The sequence below is a fragment of the Prinia subflava genome, chromosome 16 (assembly GCF_021018805.1).
Source record: "Prinia subflava isolate CZ2003 ecotype Zambia chromosome 16, Cam_Psub_1.2, whole genome shotgun sequence".
Lineage (NCBI taxonomy): Eukaryota > Metazoa > Chordata > Aves > Passeriformes > Cisticolidae > Prinia > Prinia subflava.
In genome coordinates, this window is record NC_086262.1 from 3,530,596 (window position 1) to 3,557,980 (window position 27,385).

The following is a 27,385-nucleotide window of genomic DNA, read 5'->3' on the forward strand; positions in this document are numbered from 1 at the left end:
ATTGTGTACATGTAACAAATCCTAGCCTCTCTGGCAAATCAACCTTTGGTGATGCAAAAATTCATCAGCTCTCTGATACTCATTGGGTTTACTCTCAGGAAGGCCACCTTCTAACTGTTACAAGTTTGGTTTTGATAACTCAGCACTGGAAAGTAAAAGTACCACAAAAAGATTCACAAATACATGAATGCAGTCATTCCAAAATAAGAAGGTCAAAGTACTTCACCAAAATGATTCATGTAAAGTTGTTTTATTACCTTTTTCTTACCAGTGTCTCTGACACAAAGGCCTATCAGCTGCTGAACATTACTGGGCAACCTGGCCTCGGTCACTTTTTGAAAAAGCTGCCAGAAGCAACTTTCATGTCATTGTTCATTAACACTTTGATCACATTAGCAAGGATTTGTTGGCAACTGCTGGTGCAATAAAATACATTTTAAATGCTTTGGGTGTAGAGTCTACTGTGCCTAACCAGGCTGGCATTGCCCACTTTTGAAAAGTGTTGCATGATTTACCACTTAGCCCAGGCACTCTCGTTTGATTAAATCCCCTTTTCCTTGCTGGGAAGAAGAATTGGCAGCAACGAAACATTTTTAATATTCCGTGTAGCACACCTCTAAAGGTCTTTGAATATAAATAAGTTCAAATTTTGGTTTAAAAGCTCCCTAAATTTGATTTTACTTGGCTGCAAATAGGCAACCTGAAAACGAGCAAGTAAAATATTACAGCTGATGCAGAAAAAATTTAAATTTCCACCTACCAATGCACTTCAGTCTAAGGTGAAGCTCAGTTGTGAGTCACTGGAGCATTCCCACCTTGTCTCTCTAGAGCTGCCCGATTAATGAGTCTGTCACAGGTAACCCAGGGGCTACAGGATACAGCAGCTGGGAAGTGACATAAAGTCACTTTAAATAAAGCTCTGTACACCTGTCAGAAAGTTAAAGTTTTTGGACAGTGGAAACAGTTCAGATGTGAAGGGCAACCTGGTTAATAGACCTAGGAACAAGCCATTCAACTGTTTTCAGATGGAATTAAATCTGAGTTACATATGATTATTAACAATTAGCAGTTCCAGTGCTCCTGTTGGTTTGTCTGAGCCTTGATGGTGTCACCAGTAAATGGAAGCACTTTGGACCAGATTGTTTAGGTGTTCACTGGACTGCATTCACTCCAACACTTTCATGAGGATAGCTGTGCAAGCAGTGAGATTTTGGTCTTTCTCAAGACTAGGAAGGGAAAAAGAAAATCTTTGCTCATTAAAATGACAGATTTCCCAAGCATGCCGTTAGAACAATGAAAAGCAAGGTGCATTTCATGGCAACCCATTTGCAAACAAAACGCTTTGTCTCAGAAACCGGTGACTACTGAAGCCAACGTGTAGATGTTTTTTTCCAAACTGGAGTATGTGCTGCAAGGAGAGCAACACCATCGACCTTCAGAAACTTTGAGGTGGAGCAAGGTTGTTAGCAGGAGCATACCAGTAAAATGCTGTTGAGGAGCTGAAGCCTTATCTCACATTTTCCTCACCTTAGATTATCTCCAGGGTTGTGGCTAGTACAGTCAGACCTAGGCTACTACATTTTTTTCCAGATTAACACCCTCCTGAAAACTTAGAGTGAATCACAGAATAGTTTGGCTTGGAAGGGACCTTAAAGATCATCTTGTTCCACTCCCCTGCCATGGGCAGGGACACCTTCCACTATCCAGGGGCTGCTCCAAGTCCTATCCAGCCACTCCTTGGACACTTCCAGGGATGGGGCAGCCACAGCTTCTCTGGCACCCTGAGCCAGGGCCTCCCCACCCTCACAGGGAAAAAATTTATTCCTCAGACTTCAGAAGTTTCTGGAAAATGTGGTTATTTTCTTTTTCTGCTATAATTTCTCCCTTTCCTTATGATGGTTCATGGTTGGTTTTCCTATCATTTTTGTAATGATATTTGTACGGAAGCACTTGATAAGGACTTACTTCCCTGTCTTATTTAATGAATTTGAGAATTTGAGGTTTACTCTGAAGAATAAATCAGTATTTTAAACTAACCAGAGTGGAACTTCAGTAGTTCCAGGCAGCAGAATTCAGAGATACTTGTGAATATCAGCTGGAAAACGAATCTTGACCTTACTTCTTCAAGCATTTAAAATATTTGAATTTTTCTAACCATTTTGCTTTTGAAGATGCAATAATTCAACAACCGCCCTCTTACCTCTGTCAGCCTGAGCAGATTGTTTAGGGCTTGGCCATGAGGTGACCAGGCACTCCTGTGACCCTTTGCAATGACAATGCAGAGGCAGTGTCAGACAGTTTCTCTGCCACAAATTCTAACTTTGCTATGATGATAAAATACCACCAGGACTTATCCAGCTGGATCCCATAAGATTTCTTTGCTGCCTACTCTGCCAACACTTTGACAAGCTGGGATAGAAAAAAGGCCATGTCTTGGATGGATACAATTTCTTCTTCAAATATCATTATGGGTTGTTTCCTTCTGCTGTAACCTTGTGGTGTGGTCACAGGTGAAGTGACAACAGGGCAGAATGGGAGGACTGCAGGAGGAAGTGGCTTTCAAATCTTTCCAAATAGTCACAATTTCATAGGGCTCAGTCTGTAAGACAGACTATGTGAGGAAGCAGAAGACGATGGCTGCTTTATAAAAGAGAAAACAAAGTGTTTATGAGATTTGATTTTTCTTTCTCTCTTCTCCATTCATAGCATCATGGGAGGCTTAGTCTGGATTTCTGACACCCTCACAATTTGGGATGTCCAGACAAGGAGTTTCTATTCACTGGAACCTTCCATAGGCTGTAGTCAGGAAATTCTTCCATGGCTTAAAGGTCACAGCAACCTTTGCAGGCCAGTTTCTGAGGGGTGTTCTGATCCAGGGTGCACTGCAGAAGAACCACCACAAACCAATTTAAGGAGATGCTGGTAATGTGATTAAGGCACAGTAAGTGGGTGGTTACATTGATTTTTCTTCAACCATTTCAATTTCAAGGAACACTTGAAAGAGAATACTAATTTTGTTCTTGCTGTTGTTTACTTTTATAGCTCTCTGTACTACATAAACTCAAAGGAATGAAAATGTGCTGTATACTTTTCTTATGCTCAACTCTGTCCAAATCCCAGAGGACATTTAGAAGAAGACTTCAAAAATTGCAGGAGGGGATGTGTTGTTTCTCAACTATTTCCTCATCTCATATGCTCAGAGACATAACCTGATGTGAGACACATTTCAATTTGGGAACTCTTACTCATCAGGATTTATTTGCAGCTCAGTTTCTGCCTGTGCCTCCTCTGGAAGATTGTAATTTTTTTTCATTGCAAATGGATTGCCTAGGATAAATACCTGACACTTAGTTTGAAGGCAGGGAAGGTCAATAAGAACCTTTATAGAATCTCCCCATAAAAGGTGATAATAAATAACAGTTTAACCTCTAATCTATATTAACAGACTACCTTTATTTATTGTTTGACTTGTGCAGAGACAAAGACAGGTAATCCAAAAGGAGCAGTCACAATAGCAGGTAATGACCTTCTTTTACAAGAATGAGCAAAACCCATTTCACTTCAGCATCATGCACGGGGCTATTTTGCAAAGAAACACTGTGTGTTAGTTGTTGAAACCTTTCCATGCATTCCCCGAAACAAACTACACTATTCTGAATATTTTCTTCTCTGTGCAGTAAATAAGGCCTTTCATGTTGACAATGCTAATATTATATTTTAAAATATATTTGCATTCGTGTTTTTTGTAATTTTTTATTGCATTTTATAAATCCCAGAGCAAAGACCCACTAAGCTCACTCTGAGAAAGGCTCGTTTCTTGGGATAGCATCATGCAGTGGCACAGGTGACCAGGTGGGATTTCAGTGGGGGTTATTGGCTGGACCTGTGGGGACTTTATTCAACCAGAATCGTGGACAGGAGTTCGGAGTACAAGTCAGGAAGGTTTATTTTAAGCGGCTCTTAAAATTGAATGGTTTCATATGAATGATTTTTAAGGGTAAATATTCATAACGCAAAGTAATCTTAATATATTTTAGTCCAACTAGTGTATTAAACTATTAGATAATCATGTGAAAGATGGGAGAGGGGAACAAGAAAATAATTTTATTAGTACTTGTAATTCTGGGATATAGCAAGGCCACTATGGCATTTGGGGGTAGAATAAGAAATTACTAGTAAACATTATTTTTAAGTCATGCACATGTTGTTCTATCTAATAAATATTTTCTAATGTATGAAAAAAAATATATAATTAAGTTCTTTTTACTTAATTTTACGTTTCAGTAATGCACAAGACAGGTAGCTGGAAAACGCTCTTCAACCTTAAATCACATACCTGGAAATAAGAAGCAAATTTTTAGTTACAGGAAAAGATCTGCTCGCTATTTAATTTGTTCTTAGATTACATCCTCTTGGTTTAAGAAGGCCTTAGAAGATCAATCAATTCATTTTTAGTCTCCTTTTTCACTAAGTGAAAGAATCGATTTCTGGATGATTTTTAAAGATTTTTTTCTTCCTCTTTCTACTTTATGAAGCTGTTTGTAACATCAAATGGCAAAAATCTCTCACATGAAGAAATGGAGGTGGCAAGTGAAGGATTATTAGAGTTGTAATTATGAGAGGGGTTTTTGAAAGCACTGAGTGTAACTGAATGTAAATTCTAGGAAAGTTTCCCTCATCTTAGTGTAGGAAATATGAAAAGGAAGCCACAGCAGTTCTGAGAATGGAAGATTTTAATTTCCTTTTCAATTACTGAAGGAGTTCTGTAAATGTACAGAGCGTGTTTTTTCGACTTATTCCGATTAATAAGAAATTGCCACAGACCTGCTCAGCAGGGTGGGAAAGGTCAGTGGTAATTTTTGAACAGAAGGCCTTGGAAAGATGCTGGCCTTCCAAAATAGTCATCCAAAATTGCCAGTCTTGTTTTCCTCCATTTTTGCCTTTGCAATTCAGCTTTCTGACTCTCCTGTTTTCATTATGTGCAGTATTGTGTGCATCCATTCTAATAAATTCTGTTACTTAGAACAATGAAGTTGAGCATGATTCAAATCCTGAATTAAATGCAAATCTAGGAGCAGAAAAATGGATTTAGTGGTATGATAGGATTTGGAATATAAATATATTGCATTAACTATAAAGTTTAATTAAATAAAATATTGTAAGGACTGCCATTCAAGCTAGGACTGTATCTGTGACAGATTAAATGCGTGCACTGTCAGAACAACATGGAGATCACATGCTGGTGCCTTTGGAAGCTACAGACAACATATATTTTTGCTCAATTTTGGACAAATGGTCAACCCCTGCAGAAGACAGATGTCCTTTTTTCAGGGTCAGCAATCCTGGTTTTGACACCACAAAATTTCGTGGTTGAAATTATGAAGACTTTCTCCTGAACAGATTTACTGCAGGACTATGGCTTTATTTCTTTGAACTTCAAAACAGAAGAAGAACAGATTTCAAATCATATCAGCAGCCAGATAAGTACAATCTTAATTGCAATACTGATATGGAACAACTTTAAAGCTTTATGGCTGTACAGTCCTTTGTGCTAACATGTGGATCAGAGTAATACAAAGGAGTTGGCTGCAAACCCAGGACAATATTCCTACATTTCTGCTCAGTAATTACTCTTAGATGCAGGGGGAAAAGAAAGATGTTACTCTTTTCCTATTCTTTTAATGGGGAAAGGGCTTTTTTGTTGTTGTTGTGGGTTTTTTGTTGTTGTTCTTGTTGTTTGTTTGTTTTGTTTGCTTTTTGTGAGAAATACTACTTTGTACATACACAAGGGAATTCAAATAATTAATTGATGTTTAGAAACATGGGAGACCATTGTGATTTCTTTTCATTGCAAGTAAATAAATCCCATAGATACAGAAAATGTACCCCTGAGGAAACAAGTGTCCCATTTTCATTGTGCCAAACAACTTTCTTGACAACTTGGGAACATTTGCCAAACAAGATTTTGGCAATAGAATGCTTTAAAAGGCATTTAATAAGGCTACACAATTTAAACTATTTACTTTTCTTAAGTATTTAACTAGGAAGAAAGGGAACATGAGGGAAATGTTTCTTCTGTATGAATCCCTTTGTTTCACTGCTGATGGAGGGAAGTGAGTGCAGGCAGATTTGAGCTGCTGTGATTGCACAAACAGCACCTGCCTCCCTTTGCCATATGAGAATTGAAGACAAAAATATAATTGCTCAACATTTTCAGAATCCATTACAATAGGTCATGACTAAATATTGCTCTCCTCGAATTTAGACTCAAGGAGAGCCACATACTTGGATTTAAGTGCTAATTCAAACCTTTGAATTTAGCTTGTCTTTCTTCTAAGTAATTCTGGCAAATGTATTTTCTTTAATGATTCCTCTCTAGTAGCAATAGATACTGAAATCAAAACTGGCTCACAGAGTCCTAGGGAAGGCAGGATTCTGCATATATCATTTTAAAATTAATTTGAAAAAATCCTAAATATCAGTGACATTTCCAAAATGCTGAAGAGTTCTGCTGTGGGATATAAAAGTAACTATCTTGCTTTTAGCTCATCTGTCTTTCAAAGACATTTATCTGAAACTTTGGATAAATTTGCAACCTCTGAGACAGACAAAATACTGATAACTGTCAAGGATTAGGTCATGCAAAACTAGACATGATTTTCTTTGAAGGTCATTAAAATTTTAGTGTTGCAGATAACATGACCCATTTCTTTATTTGAAATTAATTATAATATTTAACATGTTCAGCACACACCACTAGAAAAGGTCATCTGCTCTTTGGGTAGATGAGGTTCTCTGGTAACACAAGAAATGTTAATAATGCTGATCCTAAAAAGAAATCATTTCAAAAATTACACAATTGAAATTTGAAAATAAATGTGTTCAGGTTTCCACTTATATGCTGCAGTATTGCCTAATCACATAACAGTGTCACTTCTGCACACAACAAGCCCTCAACTATTTTTATTTTTGACCTGAGCCTTCACACAAAGTATTAATTTACTTTGCAGCATAATGGAACCAGTTCTGCTGTCCCCACAGAGAGCTGCTGTGCACTGCATCAGACAGATGACAGAAATTCCTGCAGCAGCAGAATTTAAATGTCTCGCCTGTAATTTTGTTCAGTAGCATCTTTGTATATCTGACATGTGAAATATGTCTTTAGCTTTTGAGACAACAAATGACATTTGGGTTTGCTAAGAAGGCTTAGCAAGGGAAAGGCATATTGAAAATGTCACTTGTGTTACCACAGAGGTGTCCTCTGAAAATGAGCCTAAATATCTATGGAATATTTTAATACTTAGAAAATTTTCTGAAAATACCCTTAAACAATCCAAGTTTTTCCTTCTGGAAATGCAGGCAAGTGCTCTGACCTAGTTTTACGCATTTATTTCTCCACTATTTTTTTACCCCAGCCCTCCCAATTCAGTGGACTTGGAAAATACCAAAACATGAACTAATCCCTGAGAAGACAACGAAGAGCTCAGCAAAACCTGAGAATATTTCTATCTCATCTCATAGAGTACTAAGTCTAGTGCATTTTGAACTTCCAAAAGTTAAACATCCTTTGGCATAGGAGAACCTATTTAAATATCAAAGGCCAGTTTTGCTGAATTAAAAACATAAGCATAGTTGTTTGGAAAGACCAAAAGGTGTATTTTTTTTTCATTTATCAGTGTGATAATAAGATTTTCTTAAAAACAGATGAACTTCAAGTGTCCTCATTGTTAGCATGCTGGTATTTTCCAGTATTTGTATTTTCTGGCAACCTTTTTGTCCTTCCAGGAGAGAACACTTGTACTTATTTACACAAAATAAAGACAGCTTCACTTTGTAAGTTCAATATTTTGGGCAAGCAGTAATATACCAGTCTGCTAGCCAGTCTTAGCAGGAAGCAGTCCTAGTGCTGATCACAGTGAGATGACTCGTGGTCTCAGCTCATTTTGAGAAGTTTAGTAAACATCTTATCTCTAGCACAGGGCTGATGTAATGTTTATAAGATCGGTCTGTCCTGTTTTGCCATTGTTGGTGATACTCTTGTTACCAAAACAGCCTAAAAAGTCTTTTCTTCATCATAACCTTCTGAAGGTCATGTACAGATGATGTTTCATCATGATCTAATATTTGAAACACATATTTAAGGAGAAATCCCCCATGCTCTCAAAACACCTCCCTGAATTTAAAACTTTAATTCTTACTTATAATAAAACTTGAACAACTTGATACTGTAGAAAGCTTTTAACTCATCATCGGATCTGTTTGTAAGTAAAATACATTTTGTCTAAATAATGAATATGTCAAGTCATATGGTGGGTTATCTATATGACTGCAAATGCTTACTTAACATTATGGTTAGATGAGCATCTATATTTTTTATCATAAGGATCAATACATAAATGTCCCTCAGGACACTTGAGCTAAGGCTGACATAATCACAAAGGAAAAACTTCATGTATAAATTAGAAGGAACAAGAAAAAACTTTACAGCCTGGATAACCTGTTTTGTCAAGGTTCTGAAAAGGCATCAGGTTTGTTAATATTCTTTTTACACTCAACACATTTTCCACTTCAAACTGTCTTTAGAGTGCCTTAATTGTGACTACGATCATGTCACACACACTTTTCTCCCTTTAACTCCTAGGCTTGCAGCCTGTCAGTTTAAATGAACTCAGTGTAATCCTGACACTGCAGGCTGCAGTGGTTCCATCTCCTCTGTGCTGACACACAGAGGGTCTCTGCTCATGTGTCACCATCTGGGACCTCACTAGAAGTGCTGCAGTGGAAAATCAACCCAGCTCCTCAATCCTTAGCTGAGCTGTGTCCGGGGGTGGCATTTGTAGCAATGTTCCTTTAGTCCTCCTTCACCTCAAAAAATAAGTTATAACTGAATGTGCACATCAGGAAGATCTGATGGCTGGAGAAGTACAATTTTTAGTAATTTTCAGAATAAACCAACACTTTCAAATTTCTCAGCATTATACACGTATAGAATATTTATTATAAGGAAACTCACCACTGCTCTCATGCCTCAGTGCAGCAGGGATGAGTAAGAAGTCATAGTGCAAGTTCTGTCTTCAAGATCTCAGCAACTTCTTTAATTACCTCCATAGACAGAAACGTCTTTCCAAGACAGATCTGGATTGTGCAAATGTCTTTGGTTTTTTCCTACCTTTTGCCTGTGATTAAAGACCTCAGGAACATCCTTCAACGCTTCACTAAGAAGGTGCCCATGAGAACTTAAGGAAGAGCATCCAACACCTTTTATTTGCTATGTACACCATCTTTTATAATTTTTGCCTCAGCTGCTTCTAAAGTTGGGGTACCAGGTGTATGTCTAAACCAACAGAACTTAGCTCTGAGTCTGATATCTGAAGGGTCAGAGTTGTGCCACTTCAGAAGCACTGAATATGCAGGAAGAGAAGCAAACCAAGTAAACAGAATGCTCCATTGCCAAGGAACAGAAAATGAGATGAAAAATTGTATAATTTACTATTATTAATTACACTTAGCTAAGTATTACTGTACCAGCATAAAATATCTTATCTTAAACAAAGCCATAAAAACAGTTGCATAAGAAGTTCCAGTAGTGCAATACTGGCTGCTTCCAAGCCTACAATGTCTACTGACATTTCTACCAATTAGATCACCCAAATATGTGACAAGCCCAGATAATCTGCTAAAGTCACATTACATTTTCTTTTCAGTTGCATACATCTTTGCAGAACTAGCACTGAAAATTAGAATTTTGCTTTCACTATATAACATTTCTGAAAAAAGCATATTTGGCTCTGTTAAAATCAAATCTTTTTTTGTTTACTCTTATCAAATTCTGTGACAGAAACAACTGGTTAGTAGTTAATAATGCAACAGTACTGCATATTATTTGTTTCCTATTCTGATAAGTTTCTTTTGTTTGGATACAGAGATGCAAGCATAGAAAGAAATTTTAGATCCACACTCTGTAGTACAAGGGTGAATATACAAGTTTTTGATTCTCACCTTAGTGAGAATTTTTTTTAGTAATAACATTTTGTGTCCCATTTTGTTCAGTCTCAGCTCAGGAGAAAGAGTGTCCTGACAATGACCATGTGCCCACTCTGAACCAGTAGTAAGTGTTGTTACTGAAGGTCATTTCCTGCTTCTTCACAGTTTGGTACCAACCCAGACCAAACTTGTTTAGCCTGAAATCAGACAGAGCTGGAGTTCAGGGTCATATGGCTTCAAGTAAAATGATGGACTGAGTCATTAAGCTGAATGTTTTGTGTAATTTCAGTTTAAAAAGAAGTATAATAAGTAAAACAGCCCAGTTTGCAGATGCTGAGTTCACAGCTGTTGCTTTTGTTCACTGATGCATAGTCCTACTGCACACAAAAATTTGAGCTTTCCTGTCTTAACACTGTAACACACTGGTTCAGGAAAATAAAATACAGGGGAGGTTGGAATAGAAGAGATGAAATGTACCACATGAATAAACAGATACTCTACAGATCCTGCTAAATCTGTGCTTAGGCTCATGTTGGATCTGTGTCACCAGGATATCAGCAGATATTGAAAGGCAGTGTGAATAAGCAACATTCCCATTTAATGTTGATTTGTCAAGAAAGGAAACCCAGGAACTTTCTATGGACTTCTGGAAACTGATAAAGCTCGTGTGAGAAGTGCTGAATCTCAACAGCACCTCTACAACAGCTTTTCTGTGTGAGGTGTCTGAGCAAGTTTTTCCTTGGTGTCCACAGAAAATCTGAAAAGTGCTGCTCTACACTGCTCCAGAAGTTAAAGGAAAAATGCCAGCAAGAGTACACTTGGCTTACAAAGTCACACATCAACAGGTCTGCATACACAGTGCCTCAAAGAATCTCTGGAGAACTGAGCTGCCACTGAAATATAAAATATAGAACAGATATTTTTAGAAATGCCCATTTGTTACCAGTTGTCATCATGTCCCTAATTCTGAGAGTCCCCACAGAAATTTTGCTTATTCCCCTTCAGGGAAAGGGCTGTTGAAGCCTGCCACAGGCTGCCCAGAGCAGTGGTGGAGTCCCCTTTAATGGAGGGATGGAACAGACATGTGGACGTGGCACTTGGGAACATGATTTAGTGGTGGCCTTGGCAGTGCTGGGTTAACGACTGGACTCATTGATCTTGAAGGTCTTTTCCAACATAAAATATTCTATGATTCTTTTTATCTATACTCCCCTCTCTAGTAAACAGACCTTTAAAAAGGGAATAAACAAGAGTAACATCACAGGAGAGACGGGCGGCAGCTGAACACAATTCTCTATTCAGTATTTATTTACTATAATTATGAATCAATATGCTAAGGCACAAGGATATATGTTAATATTTTCAATTTGCAGGTCTCTAAGAAGCTTGGAACAATATGAGTGAAAAGATCCTTCCAACCTAGTGAGCAAAAGTTGAAAGGCAGGAAAGCTGCTGAAGAGTCACACAGCCTTGAGGAACAAGGCCCAGCTATTCTGCATTAGGGAAAGGAAAGAGGTTGAACTCAGTTAAGTTCTTGCCAGGAAAAAAAAAAGTGCATTATATTTGTGAAAAATAACAGTGTCAGTAAACAGGATGACATTTTCAAGAAGATGCTTATGCTTTTTGTTCCAGCAGACGTGCTTTTAAAACTATTTTAAAATACATTATTCCATACTTGAAACCAAACTCAGTCAAGCTCTTGAGGTCTTTTGTGTTTGTTTTTTTTTGTGGGGCTTTTCCCTTGCTGAAGGCCTTATCAGGTATAGGCTGATCTATAGGAAACAAGCATTTGATAATTTAAATGTTCAGCTTTCCATCAATCAGTGAAAAGGGGAGCTGTTCTTCACAGTCAGTTATAAACACTTCTAGATAATTTTGTTACTTGGATTTTTGCATATATTTAGTAGTGTTTACTCATTCCATATACCTACTTTTATAGAAGGACCCAAGAATACTTGAAAATCTGTATAAGGAAGTACAGTATGGGGGGGTCTGGAAATTTTGCATACAAAAAGACAGGCCAAGGAGTAGTTATATCTACTCTTGAAAAAAAACAATACATTGGCTACTGCCAATTTTTCAGAAATTTTAGAAGGTACCAGAAATGGACATTTCTTGCCTTTTTATATGATATTAAGAATACATATTTCTTCTTTATTTAGTAAATCCCCGCAGTGGGGATAGTTTTGAGGTTCACTGGCATTAGTCACTCCATGGATATTTGCTCAGTGAAGTACAATTCCCAGTTCCTAGTCAAGGCAGGCAGACTGAGATCCCTTCAGGAAGCCACAATTCCTGTTTGAGCAGAGGGAATGGAAAGTTCTTGTGCAAAGGGAGCACTGAGCACTGCTGTGCCAGGTGCCAGCCATGCCCACCTCTCTGCCAGCCAGGAGCTCTCTGCCAGCCTTGCTCCAGTGGGACAGAAGCTTCAGCTTCTGCCTCTGAAGCCACTCCTGACAGCACAGCTGGGGCTTGAAAGGGACCCTTGAGGACAAGCAGCAAATATTCTAAAAGTACATGAAAAAATGGAAACCTTTGCCTCTGGTCCAGGCAGTAGAAGCTCCGTTGAACTTTCCAGCATCAGAAATCACTCCCAGCACACCTCTGCTTCTCTAGGACCCCCTTGGAATAGCACAGGCATGGAGGAGCAGAAGGAGAGAGGACAGATGGCTAAAATGTCTTCTTGTATCCTGTCAATTCAAGCCTTACAGTGGCACACCACCACATGGGGCCTAACCAGCTCCTTCTTTTGTTCCAGTCTGTTTGCCCCTGATGAACACACTGTAATTTAAATTGATTCCCAGAACAATGAATAAAAAATGAGCAATTAGGCAACCTACTTCACCTAACCTTATTCCCACCATTGTCCATCTGGTCTCATGCTAAACAATTCATTTAAGAGAGACTCTTGCACACAGCCACTCCAGTAACTTTCCTTTTTGATGTTACCTCCCTCCCCAACTATCAGAGGCAATTTTTGTCAGTGTCTCCCTCCTCTGTGCTTATACTTTGCATGTCCTTCACAGCACTTGTTCTAACCACCTGCATTCCTACCTGGCCGACACAGACACGTACAGTTCTCTTAAAGTAAACACTTCAAATGAGACACTGCAGATGGAGGAAATCACGAGGCAGCCAGAGCTCTGAAGTACAGGCTGGATCACTCACTGTGTACTCCCTGCTCTGGAGCAGCAGGACCATGACTGGGTCATGCAAGACAGCTGGTCAATACCAGAGCACTGGAAACAGGATTGTTTCCATTCTGCAAATTAAATATCTGTTCAAATCTAAATAGAACAATGTTTGTAAGAAAGCATCCCTATTCTACTCCCAGCCATTGGTGCTTCTGTACATGATCCTCTAAAGCTTTTGTGGAGTTAGGATGAACTTGAGTCATTTGCAGGGATTTGAAGGCCAGTTCCTTTTGGAACCTCCAAAATACAAAGATGGCTTTGAAATGCTCATGTCTAGGCTGTTTATTTCCATAAGAAATGGATTTTCATTAAAATGTCATTTTCTTCCCAGTAACTGCATAACCCCCCCCCAAGCATGTTATGTACCCTCAAGAGGGCAGCATGGCTTTTCAAAATTCACCTTACAAAGGGAATAATGCCTTAGCATAAAAGCAGGCTCCAATGAGAGCATGGAATTAATGTTGTTGTAACATTAATTATAAAAAATTAGTTAAAAAAGAAGGTAAGTCTTTGGCAGGCCATTTTTCACCTGTGTATTGCTGCTGTTCATGTAGCACCACAGGGATTACAGAAGCAGCTGAGGCAGGACTGCAGTTTCCATGCCAGTTCTTGCTTAACCAATATCAACTGTGACCAATCTATTCAAAGTTGTGGTGGCATTGTGTATAGGGCAAGGAACAGCCAAGCTCTGTGACAATGAAATCTGTGCCTGCGAGTGGTGATGACTCTATTCATGCTTTCCAATGGTACAGAGAAATTAAGGATTTAAGGAACACTGACTACAAGGCGAACCCATGAGTAACTGAGTATGGTTGACTTTCATGGCACTGCATTATTTTGTCCTTCCATAAAAGTATTGTCTCAACATGGAAGGCTTTTTTCCCCTCCCTCTTTATATAAAAATTCCAGTGCAGATCTATCCTTTGGCAATTTAAATCTTCTGATTTTTGTGTCAACATTATCAGCTAGCCCTTACACTGCTTCTGTTTTGTTTAATTAAACGTGTTGCTGCCTTTCACGCTAGGAAAAAATCTTCCAGTTCCTTGATCATTGTAGTAAAAATTCTCTCTGCCTGTCCCACGTAAATCTTGTTTGAGCAAAGATAAAAACTGCAGGTGAACAATCCCTGTCACTGTCCTTGAGACTTCTTCAAGTATTCTTCAAGTATTTCTATTGGAAATTCATCATGTCACCACATGTGCTTTCTCGAGCACTGATGACTTAGGGATGGTGATGGTAGCACATATTTGGAAGACTTGGAGAGGGAACAAACTTGGGAGTAAGCTGCAGATACTGGCTCAGATTCTGCCATCACTGAGCCTTAGGGAGATACAAGATTGTATCTCCCATACCTCATTTTAGAAGGGTGATAATATCCACCATGCTACTATCTAACTGGTACCACAGCTATGAAACCATATAGAAATATAATACCACACATCTTAACTGGATACTTGTCAGCTCCCTAAAGCAGTGCCTCTGCTGAAATTCCATCAGTAATGCCCAAGGTCAGCTAAGTGCTTTGATACCAGTATCACTGCATAACCCATAACATGTCATGTATTAGCAGAATTCCTTTACCCAATTGAATTTTCCAAATCAAAACTTCTCTCATTTCAGAAGAATGCTTATTTGAATTATTCCTTAGATTGCTGTGATTGATTTCATCATAAATCCTGCATATTAAGGAGAAAATTTCTAACAGCACTTCCACAACTAGTGCTACTTAACATCCTTCTACCACCCAAATGTGGTACATTGCAAAATAAAAATTAATTTCTTCCTAATTTTCTGCAGGGTCTTTTTTTATTATTATTTTTGGGTTTGTTTCTGAGAAAGCATTTGACCTGAAACAGAAGTGACTACTCCTGTTATCTGTCAAGTTCCCAGTGATTGCACAATGAAATAGTCTGCAACATTTCTCATATGCTCAGGATCTTATACATGATATCCATCCCAAATGTACCAAATCTTCCCAGGCTGTGCTCAGCACGGCGTGCTTTGACCCTGCAGGGAATTATCTATGGCTGGAGCAAGGCAGTGCTGATGGGGGACATTGAGATGGCATCAAACCCTGCAATGCTGGCTCAGCAGGAGCTGGGCTAAACCGCCTCAGAGAGCAGTGCCCTGTTCCTGTGTGCATGCCAGGGTGAGCTGGGTTTGGTGCCCTGCCAGCCTGAATCCTGTGATGTGTTTGTGATTTGGGGGAGATAAGCGGTGCTACAGGGGAAGAGGAGCTGACACCACATTCATTGGCCTTGTGCTCACATCTAGCAATCAAATTTCCCTCTCCCCAAGAACATGAAATAACACTCAGTGAAGCAACACAACATCCACAGTATCTGGCATTGCACAGCATCCTAAACAGGGAACATTTCATCCAGTCCTTGGCCTAGGAGCTCAGTGAGGCTGGATACCAATTCCAGCTATTTTGACACATAGAGAGCTCCAGAAAACACAGAATCTGAGAAAGGACTCAAGGTGAAAGACATCCTATCTCATGCATGAGGTGCAGTTCAGCAGCTAACACAGTTAACACAAAGGAAAATGAAATAACAAGTTCCTTTCTCACGTTCCTTGTTCACCAGACTGCAGGCCCATTTCATCTCTCAGAATCCATCACTGCTTCTCCTCTAAGTAGGAATTTGTCCTAAAGTTTACTGGGGGAAGCTCTTGTAAGACTTCTGCATTTCAAATAATAATACAGTTAGATACTCCTAATTTTACAAGGTTTCTACACATTTAATAAGTGATTTGATAAGAAATAAAGAAAACACTAAAAAGGTTTCAGAATTAATCACCTTCGAGCTGAAAAAAGGCAATAGACATCTGATTTGAAAAAGGAACAGTATTTTCTTGACTGACCTATACAAGTAGGCTCTGCAATTACACAATTTCTAGGAATTCATAGGTAGCCCTTCTACATGCCTGGATCACTGATTCATTCTGGTACTGTCTAATGCTCCTGCTTCTGGTAATGTATGGACTGTGCAGATGCAACCTACAGCTTCGTTGACATTTAGCTGACTCCTCTCAGATTCTGAGATCAGTTTCCTTGCAGGGAAGGATGAGCACACTCCCATCTATGGATTAGTTCTCACAGCTTTTTTATCTGGTTTGGAAAGGAAAAGAGCAAAAGTGACAGACTGTGACTCTTCAGAATAAATCCCTATCTCAGACCTGCAACACTAGAAGGGCTCTTCTGATATGGCTCTGTGCAGGTGGGGAAACTGCAGCCGGAAAAGTTTCTTTTTTCCAGTTGATCTCTGTGTTTCATTGTCCCAGGTACACAGCATTATTCAGTTACACAAAGGAGGCACAACTTGTGCCATTTGCATATGTGCAGCTATGTTATGGTAGTGAAAAACCATGAGGGTGGCACTACTCAGGACCAGGCACTGTCACCATTTATCCTGTTGAGAATCTGTGCACCGTGAGCTCATTCCTGCACTTCTCTCACTCCCCAAACTCCTCCTGAGTCAGACTCAGTGTGTAACCATTTTTTTATTTTGCCACTGGCCAGGTGGCAAAGCTTAAACCTGTATCCTTTGGAAAGAAATGGCAGAAAGATAAGGCTCTAGTGTCCCTCCATCCCCAACACAAGTGCTGTACTGTGCTCAGTCTTCCCAGCTGCAGAATACAAAGTTCCTTCTCCTCAGTATGTGCTGTTCCTAACCTGCACTGGAAGAAGTGCAAAGCCAAACCAGCCCATCGTTTTCATGCTTCAGTCCAAGTGCCTGGACATCCATCTGCCCTCTCCTGCTCCCAAACCCAAGTTCTACATGACTGGACTCTTCCCTTTCGTGGCAGTTAGTTTTACACTGCTTTATTTGTTACCTTGAGAAAAATTAAGGGATCTTCACTGAAAAACATTAAGTAAGTAGGCCAGCAATAACAGCAAGAAAAAGGAGTTTTCACACTTAAGGCAGATATACAATGACTTCCTTAATATATATATATTTATATATAAAAATATATTCTGATCTGAGAGCTCAGCTAAGTAATTTAGTGGTGCCTGCTTATTTCTGTTAAAGTGTTCTTGGTATTATTATTGGATAAAATTAACTCAAACAGAAGGCTTACATACAATGAAAAAGATCTCAGGCTGGAGTGTGAAAGATAATAAATGGTTTTTGCACTCTGTCCTCCAAATACTGAAAGGAACATGTCAGCCTAAAACACTCCAAGTGGGAGAGCATATTGGAAAATGAGATGGAGAAAAGTAGGCTCTGAAAGACAGATCATAGGGCAAAATAATACAGATTAACAAAAATTCTGTAGGAGTCCTGTTTCTTAACATGTGTTAAGATTTCTATCATTGCTGATGTTAATAATTGACATGAAGTACAGTTAGAGTTAGATAACAGCAGGAACGTTCAGGCCAGGACTCATTTCATTTTCCAGTGGTGTGAGGCACTGGGTAATGGGAAAATGCACAACCATGTCAGAGATGATCTTGCTTCACTGAATTACACCTTGAGGAATTTTATTCTGTCTAGAAAAAGATTCCTGCTTGTGTCATGCAACAGAATGTGTTCTTCAGAGAGGTAAAAAGAACAGGAAGTTAATTTTGTGTTCATGAAAGTGAGGCATTAATAGCAAAGCCTTAAGTCAGATATAAGCTGCATGGGTATTATGCAAGCCTCATCACACAGCACTGCCATCTCACCCCAATTTATGATCTGGAACACAGCAACTTTTACAGCTTTTAGCTGGAACTGCAAGTTGTGCCAAAGCATACAACGATTTTATGAATACAGGGGAAAGAGGTAAGAGCTCCAAATTTCTTTTGCTCTTTCAGCTAGCTCAGGTATAAGCTGGACACATTCTGATGACACACTGCACCTCACTCTGCAGATTGCACTGCTGGTATTTGAGTTTGGGGTTTAAATACAGTCACTCCACATTCTCTGAACTCAGAATGTATGTGGAGGTCAAGATGAGCTTTTTAGCAGAAGCAAGTACAACTAAATGAGTAGGATCAACTTGAGCATGGCATGAGCTGTGTGATGGTGTGGACAGGCCATATTTTAATTTTCACCATCATATCTGATAGGAGCCCTCACAGAGTGCCAGAAAATCTCAGTCCATGAGGTCAGTGTCCTCTGAGTGCAGCTTTCCAGCCTCCAGAATTCACCACAGAGAGGGAAACCAGGCTTTTGCTTATCTTTACACTGCCAGAGTCCCTGCTCTCTGGTTCATACCACCAAAAGCCAGCTCAAACCAGAGGTGAATCTACTTCATGATACAACAAACGGCTATCACTGTTATTTGTCCTGTATGTTCTTATCTCACAGTTTGCAATTAATCACCACCCTGGAAATCAAACACCAAGCTATTTGTACATTCTCTTTGAAAACACATTTCAATTTCCTTTTACTTGAACTGCCCTGTCCTCTGCCACACCTGCTGAGTGCATCAATCTGCACAGCACACGCTGGGTATACCTGAGGGGTCTGATGAGTCACACGAGACACAGAACATAATCAGTATGGAGAGAACACAAGACTGAAAAGTGTGATATAATTACATACAGAGGGATGTGTGTTCATTAGCAAAGAACCACATTTGCATGGTGAAGATAGTTACAGTATGCTGTGCCTGAAGACCAGGTTCTGCTCTCAGAAACATGAAGTTCTCTTCAGGGTGTGACCATGTCAGCTACATGAGCACCAAGTCTATACTGAGCACCAAAATCCTGTGCAGGAAAACTGTAAATCTAATTTCATCTATTTATAAACATTTTTTATGCATATAAGTTTAGCCTTTGTGAAATCTAAGTTTATTCTATTCTAAGCTGTTGAAATCTATCTTATTCTCTTCTGTGTGGAGGGATTTTGTACCTTGCAGAGAAGACAATTGGGAGAGGTTGATTTTATGGGAACAGCAGGGCTGGTCTCCTATCTAACATTTATAGGGAAGGTTTCCCTGGTTTCAGCACAGCTCACAGGTACAGTTGAAGGTACAGCTTATTTCTCTCTGCTGTCATTCAGTTTAGAGTACTTGGCTTAGAACAAATATCTGAGATTCCCAAAGCCATCCTTGTCCTAAATCTGTAACCTGCAGGGATGGCTGCATTACCTCCCTCAGGTTTTGTATCTGTTGGTTTTACTCCTGAATGTTTTGATGGGATTGTATCTATTGCTTTTAGTCCTGAATTATTTTGCCACTCTGTGAGGTATTTTCACCATGAACAAATAATTTTGCAAATATTCAAACAGATGGCTCTGAAGATTGCTAGGCTTCAGTGTGTCTGAAGAACAGCCACATTATTGCTTGGAATAGTCTTTGCTCATTTGTTTAAATAATCTAATTTCTACATAAAAAACAAAACAGCCTTGAACAACTGGGAATGCTGAAAGCGATACTGCAATCACTGCACATCCTGAGGCTGATTCAGTGAAACTCTTGTCACAGATCAAACTCATGTCAAGTCTGAGATCTCTTTGTGTGACCACTCTCAAGTGAAAATAAGGTTAAAAATAAAGTTATCTATTGTATTTCAGTCTTCTTTGTTGTGAGTGAGCTAAAAAAGCACACATTTACAGTCTTACTTTTATGCATTACTTGTATTAGTTTGGTGTGAAATGCCACTTTTGAACCAATAGGTGACTGAGCTCTGAGTCTGCTGAACCTGTCTTACGAAGGAAGGAAAATGAACTAATACCTTATTCAAAGTTGTCCCGGCAGTTTGTCTGTTCTGATGATTTAACTGTTATTTACACTGAAACCAACATGCAAGAAGATTGTGGTCTATGTCTCCCAAGGGAGCAGCTATGGAATTTCTGCATTCTGCAGAATGTTATGGGTTGGCAGCCTCTCCTGTGTGCTACACAGATCACTTCAATCCCCTGTGTTTATCCTATAAACAAGAAAGTGCTCTACACTGTTGTGCTAAAGAAAACAGCTGAAATCTAAAGCAGCTCAGTCCTGTTTAAGCTGTTCACAGACACACTCCCCACCACGCGGGTTTGTTTTCCATTGATTTGTTAATGAAAGCTGGCAGCAAATGCTACACTTCTCCTGAGCATATTTATCATTGAAAGAAAACAGTATTTCTTCAGCTTTGGCAATTCCTGTACTGCACATAAATAAGGCCTCCTGCTTCCCTGTTAACCCTGTACACAATGCAGGATCTCCTAAAGCACTGGGTTTCTTTGCAGTGGCAGATTTCAGCTCTAAGCCTGGATGCCTGGTGTGGAGTCAATTAAGATCTGAAAACATCCATGTGGCTCTCGATTCAGAACTCCACTTGTGGCAAGAAGCACAAACACTGTGTGACTGGTGCTTGGATGCTTTTGAGAAATAAGAATGCAATTCTGGTACAGCTGCTCCTTTTCCCAGAACAGAGCAAGAGCAACTTCAGCTTAACGTGACTGATTTCTGTCATTTACAGCTACCCTCCACCACTCACAGCATGTGCTGAGTGCCTGTAAGGCACCATGGAATGCCTCGTGCCACAGATGCCCTTCACAGGCTCTAGCACAGTCCCTTTTCATCTTGCTGCAGGGTAACATGAGAGGGGTCTAAGAGCAGAGCCTACCAGAGATAGAATTAGCCCTCAAACAGGTCTTTTCTTCTCCTCACCCCTAGTTTATGGGGTTTCATTACTAATGGTTCTCTTGAGGCAACTTTCTCACTTGAGAACAAACTACCCTGCACACACTGCCCTGAGAGAAACTGCTTACAGCTCGATACTGGACCTGAAAGCTCCAAAACTTTAGTTTCATTGCATTACTAATTTGTGCCATGCAGCACATGGCACTCTACTTGTGGGAACCTCTCCAGAAGGGAGGATGGCACTGTTGCAGTGAGGTAATGGGTCTTAATCCAGTGTTAGTAAATCATTTGTCCTCTACAGCAAAGCTGCATTATTGCAGATGATAATCACAACATTTGTATTGTCATGTCCCCACATTCAAGGCTTTGACCAGGTTTCCAAGGATGAGGAGTACATCAGAGATGCAGTTCATGCTCCTGTGGAGACACCAATCCAAGGCTGAGGGAGTAATCAAGTACAGGCTATTTAAAAAATATTTCACTGATCAAATAACCCACTATTCACATATAGTTACTCTATCTCCTGCAATGGAAAATTCCCTGAGGTCGATTAAGTGCAGTGGAGACAGTGATGATGACTGTAATCATCCTTTTATTTCTATTATTTACACTCCAGCTTACACAGAAGGATGTACCTGCTTGGTGACTAAATCAATTGTGCTGCAGAATTCTGGACAATTGTTGTTAACAGTTGAGCATAACAACAGAGAGGAAAGGCAGTCCTTGGTGAGGATTTGTACAAACTAGACTACAAACAACAAAGTACCACCAAAATCTCTATAATAAAGAATAGTTTAGTGTCTTGAATTAGGTATCACTTCTTTTTTGCCCCTCTAAGCCTTGCTTTCAAATTGCTTCCTTAAATCAGTCTGAGGAGAAATCATTTGATTGTACATCTTCACTAGTCTCTGGGATGAATTCAATGCAAATTAGAATTATAACAGGTAAATTAGTTTTACTCTGGCCTACTTGGGAGCAGTTTTATTCAGAATTTGGTCTTTGCTCACTCAAGAGGGTGGGCAAAGACCAAATATCCTGGGCAGGAATATCCTGGGCTGGAAAGGGCAGTGGGCTGTCCCAGAACAGCACAGGAAAGAGCAGTGCCAGTGGGAACACTGCAGTTCCTACAGCACCTGCAGTAGGCACAAATTTCAGTTCCTGAGTTTAGACACCTTGGCAACAGAGTTCCTGACAGATGGAAAATGCAGTGCTTGTTAATTATGTGCTTGGTCTATATCTCTCCAGCAGACTCTGCATTTTTTAGCCTGAAACTGGTGTTTCCTGGTAAGAACTAGACTAATCCAGCTCGATGTTTCCCTGAATTTGTGTGCAATCTCCAAGTTCATTATTCTTCAGGTTATCTTTTAGTTTTCCTCTGTCCTGCAGGTTCACCCTAAAGGTGTAAGTTTATTGTGAACTGTATTTATAATATGAAAGATAGTGACAGCTGAAGCCCTTAGAACAAGAATTATTTCATTTTATTTCTCCTTTTGACGTGAATGTTTTATGATTTGTGTGACTGCAAAGAAAATATCCCAGATGAATACTGACAGAATAATGATTCTCTTTCTTTTTAGTTCCTGTGGTCTCTAGCACAAGAAAATTGTTAGAATAGCTAGAAACCAATTCCTTAACAATTTTTAAACTAATTTTGCCTCATTTCCCACAGAAACCAAGCTGTTCCTGTTTACTGCATTAAAGAAATTCCTTTAAATCAGATCACCAAAAAATCTGTTATTTGCCTAAATTGTTAGCTAGAAAACTCAACTGTACTAGTGGAAAAGTATTAAGAATAACATTTTTTCAAGCAATAACCTGTTTTTTCTCACCTAAATAGATACAAACTGTTGACACAGAAGAAACAACAGACTACAAAGAAAGAAGATGGAATGGGAAAAGGAAAATAAGATGATCTGTGATGTATTTAATGACCTACCATGACACAGGTTTGTAAGCCTGTGAGCACAGAATATACATTTACATACAGGGAACAAATAAATCCATTCTAGCCAATAGAATTTATCCTCAGTCTTTACTTCTGTAGTATCACTCTTTGATGTTACCTCAGCAGTAACACCCAACTTCTGAATGATATTTAAAAGCAATAGTGCCTTCTATACCATAACCCCAAGAAAATAAATTGAAACAACTCTCAGTCTGCAATTCGAACATAGATTAGAATTATTTTTTACACACAGGATGATACCCAAGGCCTGAATTTCAGCCATTTGCACCCACAGAACCATACAGTGCCACTTTTCCTGACCCTTTTCCCAAACATGGATGCTGGCATGGACTTCAGAGGCTGCCTATGTACGGATGTGTTAAGAGGAATGACTCAGCCTTTCTGCTTTAACTAAAAGAGAAACAAACTTGTAAAAACAGTGATTTTTAGTGTATCAGACAAGGTTATTCAAATAAAACACAACAGCTCTGTGATATCACTAAAGCCAATGACACCTAAATAACCACACAGAGAGGTGCGATCTGTTCTTTGCCAGTTACTCGTTAACCAATCTTCATTAATCATAAAAAATGTTTTTACATGATTCTTGATTCTATAACTGCAATCTCCCAATCAGTGTTTTGCTAAGGTGGCCTTGGTCCAGCTACTATCCCTTCTTTTCTTGCTAAGATATTTTGCAATAGCAACTGATGAGTTAGAGGTTCCAGGCTTAGTTTATAGATGAAATCTCTTGCAGCATAATCTCGATGTTTCTGGAGTTTTTTAATCTTTACAAGAAAATTTTTCATTTACCAATTAAGAAATCAAAATATCTTTTATACACTTTTCATCAGAATATTTCAGCAGTTCATTACCTGTGGGAATATATTTTATAATACTCTCTGCAGTAAACACAAAATGAAAACAAATGTAAAACTTATTTAATATATTTCATTTGTTGCAAGGACTGACAAACAAAACTGAACAAAACCAAAAATCAAATTCTACATAAATCTGTTTCCCTGCTTTTCAGACCTAATTCAGTCATTTACATCATACCCAGAACAAATGTAAAAAATATTAATATTAAAAATGCAGGAATCTCATTCAATGTTAATCCTGTGACTGGAGTACCATTGTATCTGTAGCCAGCATTCCAATTCTGTGCTAGGTCTCATTCCTTGCAGTCACATGATATAATTCAGAGCAGAACTTGACTTATCAACATAATTGACTTGTATCAATCCCTAATCGCCTTGCATTAACACTATTAATGAAGTTACAGCCGTGTGGTGATTAAAATAACACTGTGAGGCACAGCTTTCCTTCGAGCTATTAAGAAAGCTGCACTACCAGCTCAATTGTACTCCTCCAACCCAACACCTGAAGTGTAAAAGCCATGATCTTTTCCCCCAAACACTCCTCTTTGTCAAAAGCACGACTGCCAGCTCAGCCTCCAAGTTGCTTAAACATCTTTTCTTGGGTGACCACGGCTTTCTGCTTGCTGCTCTTAACCTTGCAGATAGATACAGATAACACAGTGCTTATCTGACAGGCAGGAGGTCTGGCAAGCTGCTTTCCAGACTCCAAAACAAGCAGTCCTCTGTGGATTGGCCAGCAGGACACTGGGGAGCATAAAGCAGGTTTGGGCCCTCCCTGTGTCCCAGTATATCAAGGTTTAAGCTTCATTGACTCCAGTATAGTGGCTTTAATCAAGATTTTTCATGCCTCAGAGAACAGTACAGCCGCTAAAACTTCTTTAATAAGGGTTTTATAGCTGGGGAAGCTGGACAGGAATTAGCTGAAAAGAGATGACTTACTTCTGGCCTTATTAAGTAGCAATTTATTATAAGTCAGACTCCAACACTGTTTTGCTCTAACATGAAAGAGGAATGTTGGTCAGAGGGATTTAGTCAAGTCATTGATTTGGTTCCTGTCATTTCCTACATTTTCTCTTGTAGTATCCCTCAAATTCAGGAAGCCAAATGCACTGTTGTAAGTCTGAGGAGAAAGTCCTACATTTCCAATTTCTCACCAGCCATCTTCCCAGGACTCAGTGGCAATATGGCCTTTATAAAGCTTACCTTTAGATTTCATGGCTTTTTTTTTTTTATTTGAATGAAACAATTTCTTATTACCTTATTGAGCCAGTGTTGACAATGTTAACACAGTATCCCAATAAAGAAATCACTGGTATAAGGCAGGTCTTGCAAAATGGACACAGCCTGGAATTTCAGTGAAGTGGCCTGAAGATTCTTCAATGGAATAGATTCTACCTTTGCAGACCAGTTTTATTGTAGCAGATTAAAAAAATATTCCCTTATTGAAGATCAATTTATCCATTTTTAAGTGGCACATGCCTGGCCTTCCCATAATTGTCACATGAATAGTCCCATAGGAGACATGATCATCAGTGAGGTAACACTGAGCATTTGGGGCATGGGATGGCTCCATGGGCCCCTGCTCCAGCAAATAAACCCTGTTATTCCTCCCACTAGCCAGGACAAGGAGAAGCCCCTGCTGAAGCAGAACAGAGAATTTTTTTCCAGAATGGGACGTTTTCATTCAGTGGTGGATGGACCACAGGACAAGATTATGTAGAGGAGGCACATCCATGTGTTAAATCTTCTGGCTCCTGATGGAGCATTGCCAAGCATTTCTTCTGTTAGCTTAAAGTTACTTGATGTTCTCAGCTTTTGACCCTTGGGATCAGGCCCCTGCCAGAGGCACAGTGCAGAACAGCAGCAGAGTATTATCCCCTTTTTACCTTCCCCTTCCTACTTTTCCCACACAAGGATCAGGGATCAAGTTAAACAGATTACTTCCTGCTGGCATCCACAGTAAGGTAACAAATCCAACTATTGTACAGTAAATGTGTGCTCTGAAGACTCAGTAGTCTGGAACTGAGGAACTATGAAGTTAGAATGTGTTGAATATATATGCTAACCTACATTTCCATCTGCCTCCTGTCTCAACTCTGAAAGGCAGCTGCTCATCTCTTCTCCTCTGACTTCACAGGAGAAGGGATCCTGTGAAATGGAAGTGCCAGACCATGTGCAGAATCTCAGCACCAGGACCCAGAAGCTAATCACATCTCCTTTTTCCCAAGGCAGGATATCTCCTCTTGCACCATAGTCACTCTTATTATTTTCTTAGTAATTGCCTCAAAGCTTCCATTCAGGCCACAAAGTTAAAAATCTCACAAAATCTGCCTGTAATGAAAGTATATAAATCTTGCACTTGCAAACTGCTCATTAAGACTATTCCCACTGTTAGCAGAATCTACTGTTGGTGAATACTGGGTCAAAAAGCTAATTCCCTTGCAGTTCTTTTAGTGTCTCCTTAATGATTACTGAGAGTCCGGAAATGAGAGCAAAAAGTATTTAATTCTTTATTCAACATGAAATTGTCTTGATTTATACTCTTGAAAAATTAATAAAAGTGCCTCTGAGACAACCTATCTCTGCTGCCAGGCTTGCACAAAGTATTTGCTTTATCTGCTGAGCTGTGCAGAACTGTAATAGAGAATAATACTTCTGCTTTCAGTGCTGCATTTACTGTAAATTTCCATTCTTCCAGGAAGGTTCTGACAGACCTTATCTGATAATCTGATATTTAGCATCTCAGGTCTGACTTGAAGAGGGGAACTTAGCTATTTTTTGTTCCACTAATATTTTTGAATAAAGACCTAGTAGTTGAATTTGGTGCCAGGACTGAAGACAGAGATGGGACCTTTGCCAGAGGCTGCTAAAACCAACCCTCCTGACCCCACGATAAAGGAACACCCAGATGTTCCTTTTGTACCAGGGTTCCTCACAAATCCCAGCACCATCCTGTGCAGACAACAGGATTCACATTCCTATACACAGCTTAGTTAGCTGATTCTGCCCGACAAACAGCATCCCAGTTATCCTGGACTTCATTACCTGCCACATATATTTAATTAAAACTAGACCAACATCTTGGTTATTCTTGGTGATGGCTCAGACTTCACCACAAGTCACAGATGAAATGGCATCATGAATAGGATCCTTCACAAGGGTCTCAGGGAGGGAAAAATTAGAATGTGCTATTTCAGGCTTCAAAACTTTATGTATATTTTCTTGGCAAACCACTCATTTATTTCCCTGCTGTATCCTGTTTCCTTATGATCTTACTTTTCTCTCCTGTGAACCTCTAATCTGTTCTACCAAAGAGAAACATTGTCAAGACATGTACATCCACACAGTTTAGAAAGGAGATTTATATCCAAGGTAATATGAATGGAACTGGAAAATCACCATGTTTCTAACGTTAAAAAGATTGAGGAGGATTAAATGTGTGCTCTTGGAGACTAGAGCTGCTGTTCAAATGTTCCAGTCCTATACTATTGATAATTGTTTTCAGCTTCAGAAACAATCCTTGTTTGCTGACTTTCAAATAACCACTGAAGAAGTTAATCAGCAGCCAGAACGAAACAGCTTCCAGAAGGCAGTGACAGTAAAAAGGAAGTCAAGCACTGCTGCTGTACCACCTTATATCCCCTTAAAGCCTTAGCCCTTGAAGCTGGAAATGCTCTTTGCTGCTCTGTCATGACACAGGTGCACTGCTGAGTTAGAATTCCCATGCATTAAAAATGCTAAACAGACCCAAAATAAAAGAACAACTGGAAAGCACTTAATGAGCAATGAATTTCTCTTACTTTAATCCAAAGCTCTTGAAA

The 27,385-nt window shown here is 39.4% G+C and overlaps 1 long non-coding RNA gene across 1 annotated transcript; it reads left to right on the forward strand.

Annotated features, from left to right (window-relative positions):
- The first annotated feature begins 3,778 nt into the window (after nt 1–3,778).
- LOC134559117 (uncharacterized) lies at nt 3,779–15,772 on the forward strand. Its single transcript, XR_010082457.1, has 3 exons — nt 3,779–3,852; nt 4,285–10,829; nt 11,358–15,772. It is a non-coding gene; the product is annotated as an uncharacterized LOC134559117 (long non-coding RNA).
- Nucleotides 15,773–27,385: the final 11,613 nt, after the last annotated feature.